The sequence below is a fragment of the Artibeus jamaicensis genome, unplaced genomic scaffold, assembly GCF_021234435.1.
Source record: "Artibeus jamaicensis isolate MK-2021 breed Jamaican fruit bat unplaced genomic scaffold, CSHL_Jam_final contig_518, whole genome shotgun sequence".
In the NCBI taxonomy this organism is placed as follows: domain Eukaryota; kingdom Metazoa; phylum Chordata; class Mammalia; order Chiroptera; family Phyllostomidae; genus Artibeus; species Artibeus jamaicensis.
The window spans coordinates 4,856,594-4,873,607 of record NW_026521870.1 but is presented as its reverse complement, the minus strand read 5'-3'; positions in this window follow the sequence as shown (position 1 = coordinate 4,873,607).

The following is a 17,014-nucleotide window of genomic DNA, read 5'->3' as shown; positions in this document are numbered from 1 at the left end:
ATCATTTTAAAATGTGAATCAGATATTGTCCCTCCTCTACTCAGAACTGTCCGCTCCTTTTCTGTTTTACCCAGAGAAAATTTCCATCTAAAGTTCCTATGATGACACACAAGGACTTAACTGATCTATCAAGTCCACATCTTTCATCTCTTTCATTATTTCCTACCAACTCTCCTTCTCTGTTGTTCAGCCTCATTGACCTGCCAACTCACTCCATCACTTGGCCTTCGAACTTATGTTCTCCCTACCTGGGATACCCTTCTGCCAGGTATCTGCTTATTTCACTCACTTATTTAATTCAAATATCTGTTTAAATATTACCTTATGAGGGAGATATTATTCCCTACACCCATACTTCTCACTGTTCATCCCCTTACCATGCACTACCATTTCTTTATAACTCTTGACACGACACATATTTTTGTTGTGGTTTATTACCTGTCTTTCCTCACTTGAATATAAATTCACAGTAGCAGAGGCTGTGTCTCCTTTATTTACTGCTTTATCTTCAATCACTACAACAGTAAATACCCATAATCAATGAACAAAGGAGAGGAGCTGGATTTAGAGTATAAATCTAGTTTTCTATAAGGCCTGTCATGAGCCAACCAGGAATAAGATCTGTTTCATTTGGTTAGGGATGTGAGCAGTGGCAGGAGAGAGATGTTAAATAAAAAGGTAAGTGGATAAATTAAATAGGATACATTTGAAAATAGCTGTAAGTGTCACAAAGATAATGGAACACTATTGCAAGAGAGGGCACTAGGTCAGGGCTTCTGAAAAGCCGATAGGTACCAAGACATAATTAGACATGCAAAAGACTTATTGGGGGAAGTGCTTGTGAATGATAAAGGAGAGAGGGGAGCAGGAGGAGATGGGGAAATCCTTCAAATTGGATGCAGCTCAGACACCTGGGGGAGGAGAGAAAGAAAAAGGAAAAATTGGGTTCAAAGAGCCTCAGACTATGATGCAACTCTAAGAAAATCTTGGCTAGGCAGATAGGGACCTGGCCTTTAGAAATATGCCCATTAGAGGACTCCTACCTTGGGCAGAAACGGCCGGTCTAAAGTCCCTACCCCCCCACCCCAACCCCTTGCTCAGCCATAGACTGAGCAGCCTTGGAAGAGTAAGGCCTCAGGACTGTGTGTGAACACTCAGTGGATATAAAGGTGGGACAGTTGGAGGCAATTGGCCAACTATTCTTTGTAGCCCCAATCTGCATATTATACCTTGCCGCAATAAGAAGTTTCTCCGAGCGAAGAATTAGGGACTTTCAACTGAGTGTTCAAGGAGATCATTCTGTGGAGGAGAAGCTTTTGAGCTGAGAACTGGAAGATAAGAAGAAGCCAGATTTGGGAGAAGAGGATTCCTATCTCTCTTACTGGCAAAGTGCAAGAGCAAAGTCCCTAGGATACAACCGAGGTTGGCCTAATCAGGGAACTCAAAGTTCATTTTGACTGAAGCCTAAGAGTGAAGATGAGAGAGGTAGGACGTGAGAGAGCTGAGGGCTGCAAGGCTGGCGGGAGCCAGCTCCCACACAGCTGTGCACACCGTGCTACGGAGGTCAGAACTAGAATTTGTAAGCTCCATTGCTCCTTGAAAACTGGACCAATTGGTAGAAATGCTGTGATAACTAAGTAACATTATGCAAAACACAGTTCCTGGCCTATCGTGTGCTCACAATACACTTTTGTGACTTCTATCTGCCTTTTCTTTTTATGATTCTCAAGCTTCCTATTTTTCATTTTGAGAATAGGCTAAAGAATGCTGTTCTAATAAAGGATCAAGCAAACTTTGGCCCAAGCCTGAAGCGTGGGCTAGCTTCTCAAGGAAATAGCTACCTGGCTTTATTAAAGTCTGTGTGTTGTTTTAGTACATTGGATTAAAAGATAGCTGTGTGGACACCTCCCTGCTCAGTTTGTGCTTCCTGCTGGCTCAGCTGTTTGTCTCTCACTGTAGCTCTCTGTTTAAGCTGAGAAAGTGACATTTGTGTCACTTGCTCAGCTCAGCAGGAACTGCAACAGCAGGATTGATTGATCCAGAACTGGGGTAGGAGCCAGGCCAGAGGGATTCAGGGAAGCATTGAGTGCTTCCCTATGTTAATTGCAATTATTGACAATATTATTCTAAATAACGATAGTAATGAGTTTAGCAACTATTGACTATTAAGACTTTATTAAACTATATGGATTAAGGACTAAAAGGGGCAACATGTATTTTGTATTAAGTTCTTAAGAAGCCTGTGTAAGAGTTCAACATCATCAAATGGGGGAAAACTAACATATGAGTAGGTATGAAATTATCTGAATTTTCAATATACCGGACCACAGCAGCATGCAGTATGGAGAGTCAATCAGTCAAGTGCTGAAGATCAGATCCTAAATCTTCTGTGAGAACAGTGACTGGAGTAAAATACATGCATGGCAGAAAATCTCTGGTCATCTTTCTTTGTGCCTGGCTTATCCCTGCCCCTTATTCCAAGCTTATTGGTCTTCTCCCCATACTAATTCAGTAGTCCAGAGGCATGAACAGGCATGGGTTTTGGTACATTGATTTCCTCTGTAAGGCAAGTTCCTGGAGTCTAATCTTCATGGGGTAGGCAAATGCAGGCAGAACCTCTACAGAGTTTCTCTCTACCATTTGATGCACCAAGTTGCGTAAACGCAAGTCCCGCCTAGGGCACACTGTTTTCACCAGTAAGCCTGGGCACGTTGGCCCACAAAATTCTAATATATGTTCCCTGAGAGGTGCTGCTTAACCCTGATGCTTCAGCCACAGGTGCATCCTCATCCCTTTATAAAAGCTCTACTTCAGATGTCAGGATGCACAGCTACTGACAGAGTGGTGCCTTGATTCCCAAGGTGTTCCTGTCCCTTTGCCAAACAGCTCTTTGGGAACTCCTCATGAGGAGTGCTCGACTGTCAGGGCACTTTCCAAGCATTTCTTGGTCCTATAAAGTAAAATGTAAAACAATTACCAAAGCTTTCTCCTCTAACATTTCTCAAAGCAGAGATGGACAATTGATCTATATACTAAGTTGAACCAGTAGCAATTGCTTTCCAACAACAACTTTATTCTAAGAAGAGTAGCTGAACAGTCGGCATCTGTAAGATTATTGAGGCTCCTAAAAAAAATTCTTGAGACTCTTTTGTAACACAAAGTGGCTAACTGAAGGACATTTTGGATAACACAGGAAAACGCTGAAAAGGAAAATGTAGCAATGGAAGTACTATGATTGCGATATGGTTAATGTTCATTTTGATAGTGATTTTATTGTCCTGAATTTATACACAAGTATAAATGTAATGTGTTACGTTTTTTATAAATTGGGATATAATTCATGTTTAAAATTTATTAAAATGTATAATTCAATGGTTTTTAATATATTCGCAAGATTGTATACCCATGACCACTAATTCCAAGACATTTTTTCACTCCAGAAAAAGAAATCCCATTCACTTTAGCAGCCAAATTCTCCACTCATCCCAGCCTTTGGCAACTACTATCTACTGTCTGTATGAACTTGCCGATTTTAGACATCTCATATAAAGGGAATAATGCAATATACGGCCTTTGTGTCTGGTTTCTTTAATTTAGCGTTATGTTTTCACATTTCATCCATGTTGTAGCCTGTATCGGTGCTTTTTAAATTACTGAATAATATTATTTCATTTTATGGGTATGCCAAATTTTGTCTTTCCATTCATTAGTTGGTGGACATCTGAGTGGTTTCCACTTTGGGGCTATTGTGAATAATGCCGATATGAACATTCATGTGCAAGTATTTGTCTGAATACATGTTTTCATTTATCTTGGGCGGGCATATACCTAGGAGTGGAATTGCTGGGTCGTATGGGAAATCTACATGTCATTTTTTTCAGGTACTGCCAAGCTGTTTTCAAAAGAGGCTTTACCATTACCTTCACACCAGTGTATGAGGGTAGATGTGGTCCATTCTAGATTCTTAACTATTCAGTCTTACAGCTGAAACCAGATCAGACTTTGTGTGACATTGCGACTTCAAAGAGTACAAAAAAGAACCAAGAACACTGTGAACTGCATGGTCCTTCATTATAATTTAGTCTTTTTCTCTCACAATTTGAAGAGTTACTTTGATCACACTATTCTTACTCATAAGCAAAGCACTACCGACTTTCATACTGTTGGTTGCAGAGTAGGAATTCAACAAATACAGAGGTAGACAAAAGTTAAGTATACAGTTGTGAGTACGCGAAACACAGAGTTTATTCTTGTGTTATTATTTATTTATTATCTTTCATATGAACTCCTGTAAACCTACTCTTGCTCATGCCTGTATATGTTAAATGAATGGATGAATAAATAAAAGATAATCTTAGTGGTTTCAGTAAATGCAATTCATTAAAATAAATGTCTTGATTCCTTCAACAACATATGTTACTACCATTCTATTATTGTCATAACAGTTGAAGAAAATAAATTCAATGCAGTAACATGAGCCCAGGAGTGAGGAGACATACAGACCCTAGTTCCATTCTGAAACTAATTTTCTGGGACCTGGGGTAAGTGACTTTCTTCACTTTCCTCACCTGTCAAACGGTAATGAAGTCTGTTTTGGTTACATGACATGTTGTGGTGTGGATCGCAGACAGTAATGCATTTATTATTGAGCCAGCTGCCGCCCCCTGCCCTTGAGACCCTGGCGGGTGAATCTCTACTCTGCCTCTGCTACTGCTTTCATACAGTTTTCCTCTGTTCTGTACTCAATCAGTCCAGACAAACTCCATTCTCTCTCTGTTGCATCTCATTCACATAATCTCCACAGAGTGGACATATAACCCAAATTACTAAGAAATAACTGAAAATCACACATTGGTTATTTTCTTCTTAAAGTTTTTTTTTCTTTTTGCAGAAGGGGGTAAAGAAGACCCCCTTTTTACAAGTTCTTTACTCCATGCAGCTCTGATGGCCAGCATTTCGTGGGCTCTGCCTCCCAGTGTCCTTGCTTTCTTCTCCCATCCAATCCTCTTAGGAGCAAAAATGAAATCCCTTTCATTTTCTGAAGCAGAGTACCCTTAAGCACTTTTTTTGTCTGTGGCACCCACATTCTCAAGACCTTACTTCTCTTTTAAAAAGCTTCCTGGCTGGTGTGGTTTAGTGGATTGAGTACCGGTCTGTGAAACAAAGGGTTTCCAGTTCAATTCCCAGTCAGGGCACATGCCTGGGTTGCAGGCCAGGTCCCCAGTAGGGGGCACATGAGAAGTAACCACACACTGATGTTTCTCTCCTTCTCTTTCTCCATCCCTTCCCCTCTCTCTAGAAATAAATAAATAAATAAAATCCTTTTAAAAAGAGCTTGTCAAGGTGTTTTTCCCCTCAATCACAATAGTCTTGTCATTCAGAGAAATCCTTTGTATCTGTTAATACTTTATTTTTTAAAGATTTTATTTATTTATCTTTAGAGGGGAAGGGAAGGAGAGAGGGAGAGAAACATCCACTTAGTATCCACTTGTGGGATACTAGGAAAGGCCTTTTGTCCAAGACCTTTCCTAAGACCTTGATGTGCTTCTGGTACCAGGAGGTACTTTTATATACTTATAATGCAATTCTTTCTCACATTTTGTCCCCCTTAAGCTACTTTGAGTTAATTTCTATTGCTTGCAATCACAGGATTCCTAATAAAAGAAATATTTACAAAATGAGGGTTTGTTATTGTTATTGCTATTAAAAGTTTTCTAAACTTTTTAGAAATATCATTTTTGTTTTCAAAATATACTTATGGTTTAGCTAATTTGATTCTCATGACAGCCCTGTGACGTAGGTATTATAAAACTTATCATCCCTATATTGTATGTGAGAAAGTTGGCTCTCAGAGAGATTAATTGACGTAGCCTTGGTAAATATTTAATAACTGGAAGAGCCAGAGAGGACAGAGCATCTAAGTGCTGTGTCTATCGCTACAGAAATGATGTAGAGAGGAGTGAATTTCCAAAGTGTTTATATAAATAATGTAACTGTTAGAAATTTAACAATGCTTAGATCCACTTAGTATCCATTTAAATTGTTTGAAATTGTAAAATTTTAAAGTGGAACATAGAAGACAAAACCTTTGTTGAGGAAATGAACAAAGAAATAAGACCCAACTGTGCTGTGCTTAACTAAGAAAGTTGTATGATTTTATTTTGGAAGTAGCGCAACTGGTTTAAAATTTCAAAGGCTTTTTCTCCCCTAGAATTCCTAATGATATTTATCTTTTTTGTCCATATAATGCCATAAAAATATTCCCTCTTTTGTATTTGTATTTTCTCTCTATCGAGCTTGAAGTTGTCGCTGTCTAGGAACCTACAGTGGCCCGAGAACACCGGAATATGCAATTCACACAATGCTGAAACACTGAGCACATAGTGTACTCAAAATACTTGGAAAAGCAAGAATCCTGCTCTGTTCATTCACCCGAATCTGGAGGACTGTAAATTCTCTGGAGACAACATTATTGTAGATTTTGAACACCTGGAGTGGCTCTAACAGGGTATAGCACAGAGGATAAAGGCCTCCACGAACTGTTCTAAGAATAATCCCATTTCGAATTCCTTTGCAAACCCCTGCAGCTGGCCTAAATGGGTGAACATCAAAACAGAGATAACACACACTTTCTCAGGAGGCTGGTCCTGGCTACCTGTCCGCATGGGCTCTTTGTCTTCAGAGGCTGTCTGTACTCAGGGCATCTTCTCAGAGACGTGGACGAGAGTTTTCAGCCCTTACACCCACGACCTTGTATTCTATATTGTTAAATAAAAGCATTTCTTTTTTAAATCATAAATTACTCTCAGAAAAGTAAGATCATTATATAACATATTTTTCCAGAAAATTAGAACTAAGTTAAATATAATTTTTAAAAATTTAGTTGTTGATAGAAATCTTTACATGTTCTTTACTTTCTCTCTTAATAAAAGAAGGTATAAACACATTAGATATCTTGTATATTATCCTAAAATATCTTTCTTTTTTAATAGAAGGAGACTTCCTTTTTTTCAATTATTTTATTTATTTATTTTTAGAGAGAGGGGAAGAGGAGAAAGAGAGGAAGAGTAACATCAATGTGTGGTTGCCTCTCATGTGTCCCCTACTGGGGACCTGGCCTGCAACCCAGGCATGTGCCCTGACTGGGAATCAAACTGGCCACCCTTTGCTTCACAGGCCTGTGCTTCAATCCACTGAGCTACACCAGGGCAAAACATCCTTCTTTTACAACAATATGTGTAGGTGTTGGTTCAGAACATTTGGACCAAATGTCTTTAGACAGCTCTGAAGTTCCTGATTTGAGCCACTCTGTCTTCTGTTCATCCCCCAAAACTCTCCTTCCCCCACTGCGCCCCCTTAGAGCCCTGCTGTGACTGATTCTCCATCCAGTTCTGTTACCTCTACACACAACAGTCCATTATTGTTTTGCTTTTTATTATTCTTATTACGTTAATGATTTTATAAAAATTTTCTCAGGCCTTCTCTAATTTAAATTTTTTGCCATCAGCCTTTATAACCATTCCGTACACAAAACATATGCCTTAATGTGCTTCCCCTAGCATTTCATACAAAAGTGAAAATTTAGATACCACCTAAATGTTCAGTAATAAAGAATACATGAATATTCCTCACAGTGAAATACTGAACAATCATTCAAAAATGCTGACTATACCAAAATGTCTATCATTAATAAATTAATAAACAACCAGTGCTGGGAGGATGAGTGCATTTCCACCTAGTGCACTGTAGGTGGAAATGCAGACTGGTGCAGCCACTGTGGAAAACAGTATGAGGTTTCCTCAAAAAAAGAAAAATGTTACTGCCTTTTGACCTATCAATTCTAAGGCTCAGAATATACTCTAAGAATCCTGAAACACATATTCAAAAGTACTTATGCACCCAAATGTTCATAGCAGCACTATTTATAATAGCCAAGTGTTGGAAACAGCCCAAGTGCCCATCAGTAAATGAGTGGATTAAAAAACTGTGGTACATTTACACAACGGAATACTATACAACAGGAAGAATTCTTACCTTTTGCAACAGCAAGGCTAGAACTGGAGACTATTATGCTAAGTAAAATAAGCCAGTAGGTGAAAGACAAATACCACATGATCCCACTTATAAGAGGAATCTATGGAACAAAATACACTAATGAGTAAAATAGAACCAGAAGCACAGAATCATGGAATAGTCTCACAGCTGTAAGAGGGGAGGAGGAGAATGGGGACTCTTTAGAAGAGGGTAAAGAGATGAGCCAGGAAACATGGATGAAAGGCCCATGGACATGGACAATGGGGTGGGGATTGACTATGGAAGTGGGGGACATGCTTGGCCAAGGGAGGTGAAGGAAGAGAAATTGGGACAACTGTAACAGCATAAATAATAAAAAATGCTAGATATAGATCTGTAATTACTAAATTCAAAGGATGTTTGTATCATATCACTAATTCCAGAAGTAGTTTATAAAAGGTTATGATTTATAAGATTATGATTATGTGCATGTACTATATATGTAAGTATGTATGTGTAAGTATAGAAATGGAAATATTAGAAACATTTCTATTATATTTCTAATATAGAAATATTTCAACAAAAATAGAAATATAATATAAGCTACTTATGTGATTTAAATTTTCTGACAGCCACTTTAGAAATTTTAAAAATGAATAGATTAAATTTTAAAATGTTTTGCTTAATCCTTTACATCCAAAATATTATCATTTCAAAATGTCATGCATAAAAAAGTTATTACTGACCTTTCACATTTTTATACTATGTCTTTAAAATCTAGTGTATATTTTACACTTATAACACATCTCAATTCAGACATTATATTTTCAGTAAAGCAAAATATGGTCATATAAAACAATAAAGCAGTATTTTTAAAAATGGTGTTTTCTTTTTAAGATTTTATTTATTTATTTTTAGAGCAAGGGGAAGGAAGAGAGAAAGAGAGGGAGAGAGGGGCCTCTTGTGCGCCCCCTACTGGGGACCTGGCCCACAACCCAGGCATGTGCCCTGACTGGGAATTGAACTGACAACCCTTTGGTTCACAGGCCTGTGCTCAATCCACTGAGCTATACCAGCCAGGACTGAAAAAAATATTTTATACCACTTTAGTTTTAACTTTATTAAAAATTGATAAGTAAATAAGGAACTAAACATTCAATTCCTTATTTGCACTGGTCACAGCTCAATAACCATATGTAGATCTCATCGGAAAATTTTTTGGAAATTATGTGATAAAATATTAATTGAGGTTTATTCAGTTTATTGGATAGCAGGTAGTCTTAGATTATTTTTATATGTATTTGCTAAAATTTCTGCAATTATATACACTTTTGTTGTAACTTTTATAAAAAGGAAAAAGTGTCCCTGTAACTTACTTGTTTTATTATTATTCTCTCAGCTGTGTTGCTGCTCCATGTCTGATTGGGATGTTGACACGGTTGACTTTGAACAACGTGGGTATGAATTGCATGGGTCCACTAATAAGCAGATTTTGTTTTCAACAAATATTGTAAGTGTATTTTCTTCTCCTTATGCTTTTCTTAACATTTTGGTTTCATTATCTTACTTTGTCGTAAGAATATAGTATATAATACATATAACATACAAAATATGTGCTGATCAGCTGTTGTCAGTAAGGCTTCCGGTCAACAGCAGGTGATTAATGTTGGGAGAGTTAAAAGTAATACGTGAATTTGCAACTGAGTGGGATGTCAGCACTCCCAACCCCTGCATTGTTCAAAGGTCAGCTGTGCTTTCTGAGTTTTTTAGACAGTTAAGGGGATTGGATCACTTAGCTTGGTTAGATTGCAATGCTATCCAACTCCATAACCCTTGACCTCATTCATATAAAAATATACTTTGTAAATATTGTATTCATTTCGTCATGCATTTATTCAACAATTACCTGTTATTAAGGGCTATACAGAGCACATACAAGCCTAGGCCTAGAAAAAAATCAAAACTGATTTGCAGAGACAATGCCATGTTCTCCAGGATCTTCATTCAAATGGACATTCAAATGAATAGACTGAGAACAGGAAACTGAATAGGATAATTCAGGTGGAGACAGTGTGGGGTAAAATAAACAGAGCGAGATGATAAAGGATAGTAGGCAGAGACCACTTTAAATGATACGATGAAGGGGAGATTTCTTCAAAAAGGAGACCTTTGAACTGAACTATAAATGATGAGCATGTGCCGGGTGGAAAATCAGGTAGCTGCTGCACGTGGTATGGAGGACCCGTGTTTACCAGGGTAAATAGGAGTTTGATCATGATAAGACACAAAAGGGGAAAAATTAGAGGAGAATAACCAGAGAAGTGATATGATATTGTAAAAGATCCCTTGCTACACAATTTGTAGAATGGAAGAACTGTTCATGAGAGCAGGGATTATCATTTAAAAGTTCTCACCATATTTTAGAAAACACAGGAAAATAATTTAGAACAGAGAAGATGCAGTTCAAAATTAGAATCAACATCTTTTAGATAAATTCAAGAAATATTTTTAAATTAGACCAAGGCTTGGTAATCAATTGGATGTCAGGAATGATGGTATGGAACACAGAGGAATCAAGTGTGGTTTTTAGTCTTTTTTTTCCCTTGAGAAACAGGTAGAGTCATTACTTCAGACAGAAAAAGGGAGAGAATTAGGTGAGTGGAAAGAATAATAAGCTGCCTTTTGAACATTTCTGCTCAGATAGTCAGGTGAATATAAAAATTAAAATTCATGAGTTAAAATTCAGGCCTAGGAAAAAGGTCTGACATAGAGAAACAGATTTTGGATGTTAAGAGCAGAGGAATGCTACCTAAAGCTATCAGAAAGAAAAGATAACCTAGGGAGCTGTGGATAATAAAGAAGAGGAAGCAAACAAACCTTGGGGCAGAAGTAGCAAGAGGAATTAAATTGAAGATAAGTTAGAGGAGATAGTGAGGTAGGATCTAAAGTTCAAAACTATTAGGCCAAAGAATCTAGGAGGGAAGGTTTTCAGATCAGCATTGTCAGTGTGTTGAATACTGTCAAGAGGCCAAGCAGTTTAAACAGAAAAACTTCTGTTGAAATTGGCAACTCTGAAGCCGTTGATGAACTTGAAAAAGATATAGTTAGTGGAAAGGGGGATAAAGTCAAGTAGGTGCAGTCTGATGGATGAATTGGAGAAAAGAAGTTGGAGAGAGTAAGTAAAGCAAATAAACAAAGAACGTTTGTGCCCTGGCCAGATGTTCGACTGGTTAAGAGTGTTGTCTGCATACACCAAGGTTGCGGGTTTGATCTGTAGTCAGGGCACAAAGAAGAATCAAGCAATGAATGCATAAGTAAGTGGAACAACAAATTGATTTCTGTCTGTCTGTCTCAAAAATCAATAAATAAAAATTAAAAATGAACATTTACTTGAAAGAGCAGCAGAAAAATAAGGCAGTAGCAGTAGCTAGAGGAGATGACAGGTTAGGGGAGGGATTTAAAAATGGAAATACTCTAGTAAAGAATATCTGTATGTTGATGGAACTATTCCAGCAGAAGGGAAGAGACTGATAATGAAGAGATGAAGACATTGAGGAGGTAGGAGAGAGGAGGCAGGACCGAGGAAATGAAGTCCTTGAAAAAGCCAGAGGGGACGCACGCAGTGCATGTAAAAATAGATTTGATAGGACAGGTAGTTCCTTTGTATAAGCAGGAGTGCAGAGAAAATGAATAAATTTGCTGCTGGGAATGTGAGGGAATTCCCCTGCTGTAGTCACTTTTTAGAGGTTCGGGAAAATAAAGTCCCATGTAAATTTTAGAATTAACTTTTAAATAATAGTTCGACTTTAACTGATTTTGTTTCCATTTAGTTCATTTTTAGTGATCTGGGAAGCACTTGATTATTTACAGTTACTGACACCTATCCAGACTAAATATCTATCTTCAAATAATAATGTTTAAATACAGTCCCTCACATATGTTGAGGAGTATTGGAATTACCATGTACTCTCCTATAAAATCAGACATTATATTGTTGAAAAATTCTACATCATATTTTCCCACAGGATTTTCCAAAATATACACAGGCACACATGTAAAAATTTCTTTACAAATATTCGGATGCATAAGATAAATTAAATTATAGAATAATTTAAGGTCTTAAAGGATAGAAATCACAAAAAGATAGAATTTAGGAACCATAATAAGATTACATAAAGAACCTAGTATGTGCTAATACAGTAGCTAGTGTCTTACTAAATATGTGCAATGAATAAAATAAACCGGGTTAAAATTTAAAGGTCTTTTTTAACACTTTAAAATGTCAAATTGCCCTTGCTTTATATGTTGTATTTGTACATGTTCTCTTTTTTTAAAAATATTTTATTTATTTCTTTTTTGAGAGAGGAAGGGAGCGAGAGAAACATCAACGTGTGGTTGCCTCTCAAGCGCCCCCTACTGGGGAACCCGGCCTGCAACCCAGGCATGTGCCCTGACTGGGAATCCAACTGGCAACCCTGTGGTTTGCAGGCTGGTGCTCAGTCCACTGAACCACACCAACCAGGGCTGTATTTGTACCTTTTCAACTGGGATATTACATGGGCTATGATTTCAGTATATGTATGTGCATGTGTTTGTAGACAACAAAACAGTTATTTTTTCGTGAGTATGTAATAAAATAAATCAATAGAGTGCAAATATATTAATTTTTAATTTTCTTAGTATACCAAATTTCAATGGGTTTATTGTTTAGTTGAATTATGCTTTATGTTTACTGGGTAAATAAAATTGTAAAATTGCCTACATATTGTTTCACTGGAATTGATTTGCCTAAGTCTTACATAAAATTAATATGTGATGATAGTATTTTTCTTTCTTGCTTATTAACTTGTTGCTACTTTACCACCATTAGATGATGACGGAAGCTAGAAATATAAAGAGCAGATGTTACAAATGCGTCCCTGATTATTTTAATTTAAATATTAATACTTTAATAAAAATGAAAAAATTAGGCAAATGCTAAGGAGGGATAAATGAGACCTTTTCTGACAAAAATGGGACACACACACACACGCACATTTTGGAGCAATTGGCTCCTAATTGAACTGAACCTCCTTCCACCCACCCTTCCTTTCATTCCAAGCATTTCTCCAAAAGAAAGAAAGAAGAAAAGGAAGAATCAGAAAGGCAAATAGAAATAAAATTTCTCTTGTACTGATCAGATAAAAATTTTCTCTGAACCCAGAAAATCACACATCTATTCTGTGGGTTTACTATATTCTTATGGTAAAAAGCTATGTATTAGTTTTCAGGCTTCATAGCAGCAGCCATTATAATCATTCATCTAATGTCTGTAGCTCACAATAACTTTCTGATTATAATATTGCTTCCCACACATATTTGCCCCTGGAAGAGAATGTGCTGATCAGCAAACGTGAGAATCCTTTTTTTTTTTGATAATGTAATTCTTATTTTGAAATAACAAATTGCTCTTCTGGTTCTACGAACTGCCAAAAACACTTTGAATGTATCTTCCTTTTGGATATTTTTCTATATATTTCTGTAATAGTCTGTTCTAGGAAGAACAGTCTTTGTCTCTAATTTAGCACCAATTCATTTATTCAGTAAATCTTTGTAGAGGACTTGATACATGAAGGGAGGAAACGTAGTAATGCAGTTAGTCAATTGAGATAGAACCAAGTCCTGTGTACCTTTCACTCTATTATGGGTTCTTTAAATTTTGAAATCTTTTTGAGTCATGCAATGAAAGTGAATAGCCTGCTCAATCACTGGAATACTTCAAGATTTTTATATCTGGTTCAGTGACATAGTGAAATCATTGAAATTATGATTTTAAATGATAATGAAATTAATCAGAAAAAATATCACTAATAATCACTTGATATATATTTTCTATTTTCTTTTACTTTTTCAACCTAGAGTATTGTGCAAATAAAATCTCTTATTTCCACCCAATCCTGGACTATGCCTAAACTGACTCATTCACTTGCCATTTGTAATATATCGATTCTAAAAGAAAACCCAAGATATGAAAAAGTAAAGTTGAGTGTAGTTGATCTATGGTTCTTTCCATACCATCTAGGATTTTTAAAGCTTCCAGTATACTAGGTTTTTCGTCCTCGAATAGTTCATCTCAAATTCTAATGTGCATGCAAATTACCTGAGGATCTTGTTAAGTGAAATTATGATTCTGTAAGTCTGGGGTGGAGTCTGAGATTCTCCACTTCTGACAAGCTTCCTGGAGACATGAACACCGCTGATCCCGGGACCACATTTGAGTATAAGACTCTAGTAGACAAATCAAGGTACTAATAACCTGTGATGTTTTATAAAGAGAATTCTTACAAATAAAAGCATATGCAAATCATGATAAATAATCTTGGTAATATATACTGATGGATCCTTATTCCTAAATTACTGCAAACTAGTATGTTAATCATGCTATCTGTTATCCGAAATGAGATATGTACAACTGTGTTATTGAGTGTGATAAATTTATAGTTTATCTAGGTTTCTTAGCTGCAAACACAAAACTCAGTTTATCAACCATGCTTGTGAAAATCTTCTTAAACATGAAAAATAATCAAAATTCTAGAACAAAAGCATTAACCTCTTTTGTGTGTGCTCTTGTTCTATTACAAATGACATGACACATTACTATTAATGCTTGTTACTTTTCCTCTTGGTTTAACTAATATATATTTAAAAGAAAACTTGTATTGTTCAACATAAATGTTTAAAAATGTTTCCTCTTTTTAATGAAAAATAAATCTAATAAAGTACAAAATATAAACTATCATGAATATAATGTTTTATTATCAATTAATTATGTTGAGTGAAGTATATAAGGTCTCTCATACCGCATACTTCTTTTTCTAACTCTCAGTAAACCTTGAAATGCCTTGTTATTGCCGAGTTGTACTAAGGAAAGGGGCATTTAAGAAAAGCAGTTATTCTATCTCTATGGTAATCAGAAACCTCAATTTCTATCTGAGCTTTGAGTTACAGAAATCTTATTTACATGAACATAATAAACATTTGTAAGTACTGTTAGAAGCATTTCCATGATTCTATATTTTTATCTTCTTTAGTCTTCTTGAACCTGATATCATGCTATAATTTGCAAAGTGAAAATCCATTCAAAAATTAAAATCCTTGGTAGAAAATGTAAAAGCCAGAAAGACAGGCACCACATTTAATGCTGCTTGCTCTTTCATCATTAACTCAATGGGCAGGGAGAAAAGCCTCACAAAGTAGTTCACCATAAGGGCAGGATTGATTAATTTGCTAGGAATAGACATCATTTGCATCCACGTTTAGATTGGCTGATACTGAGTACTGTGTGATTTCACTGGGAGTGGATCCAGCTACAGTATCTATGAACCTGAGCTGACTGTGGAAATTGTACCTGTGCCATCACTCTCCCTGTTTGACTAGGATACGCCTTTAAACATAATGACAAAAGCAAAGAGAAATGTTGCAGGTATTAACAATACTAACATACATTTAAAATTTTCCTTTGAATTTGTGTACTTCAGAATATCTGTTATTTTTTCAAACAAGAGTTTATTCTGTGTCTCTTAGTATTCTAGCAAACATTTGTGTTGTGTTGAATTATGAATAGGTCAGTTTAATTGAGAGGATTGAACAAATTATATATTTAGCTGAGGAAAGCACTTTCTTTTCCACATAAGCTGATTGACATAAAATGCTTCATTAACTTACTTATCTCTATTGTACTGATTTTAAAATTTGTATCAGAAACTTTCAGCGTATGTACACTGGCTACATAGTTATATTTACCAGCGGTTTCCCCCCCTAAGATAAGGCAGTGTTACCAGATGAAATCAAATGCAATTTCCATGCGGCTTTTCTTATACCCTGAAAAACAAGCACTTAGGCAACTAAAGTAAAAGTGTGCCTCACAAAGCCACATCCTCAGTGGATGTCTTTCAGAGGAAGCACTTTTTATATTTTAAATCGAAACAGGATACTTAGAGCCTTCAGAGATAAAATAGCAGAACTTACCAGTCTCAGCATCTGAAACCACAGTCTGTACCTGTCATTTATTGTTTTGTAAAGAACTAAAAATAAAAGACTGATGGACTGTGTGAAGTCCATAATTTCTGTTAATGGCCCACTAAGAAGCCCCTGTTTAGGACACTCGACATTATTCAATGATTATCTCTCCACGTTGTTTTAGAGCACTTGTTTATTTAGTCTTTTTTCCCCTTATTTTGACTTTGAAGCAAAATAATTTTAGCATATTACACTTAGTTTATTAAATGTAAGTACACTCAGCACATGATTTTGCTTTGTAACTTCACAGGAAATCAAGAGTTCTCAATTTCCTGTCCCTTTCCACTTAACTCCCAGAAAACAAAGCTGTATTCATGTCAGTTTTTTGTTTTTGGTCTCAGGGGCAGTGTTTACCTTCATAGCTACTGCTAATCTATATCATTTTCTGGATATTAGTGCTTCCTCCTGCTCAAGAAAATATCTTCATTAGTTTCTTTCTTTCTTTCTTTCTTTCTTTCTTTCTTTCTTTCTTTCTTTCTTTCTTTCTTTCTTTCTTTCTTTCTTTCTTTCTTTCTTTCTCTCTCTCTCTCTCTCTCTCTCTCTCTCTCTCTCTTATCTAATCTATCATCTACCTATCACCCACCTATCTGTCTCTCTGCTTTTCTTTATCCCTATCTCTGTCTTACCCCCTCTTTCCTTTCAGACTCTCCTTTTTGAATCAAACACTCCTAGTCCCTTGATCTAAAAATAGCATCTGATAACTGCCCCCTGTCTTTCCCTCCTTTCAGAACCAAACTTGGTAGAGCAGAGTCCTCCCTGCTCTATTTCCTCCCCTCTCATTCAGTCCTGAGCCTGCCACAGTTTGGTTCCTGCTCAAAGAACTTATTTAGGCACCAAAGATGTCAAGAAACAGTTCCCAGCCAGTATTTTACTTGGAGTCTGTCGCATTTGATGGAGTTGACTCTTCTTTTGTTGAATGCCATCCTTCCTTGACTTATCTTTT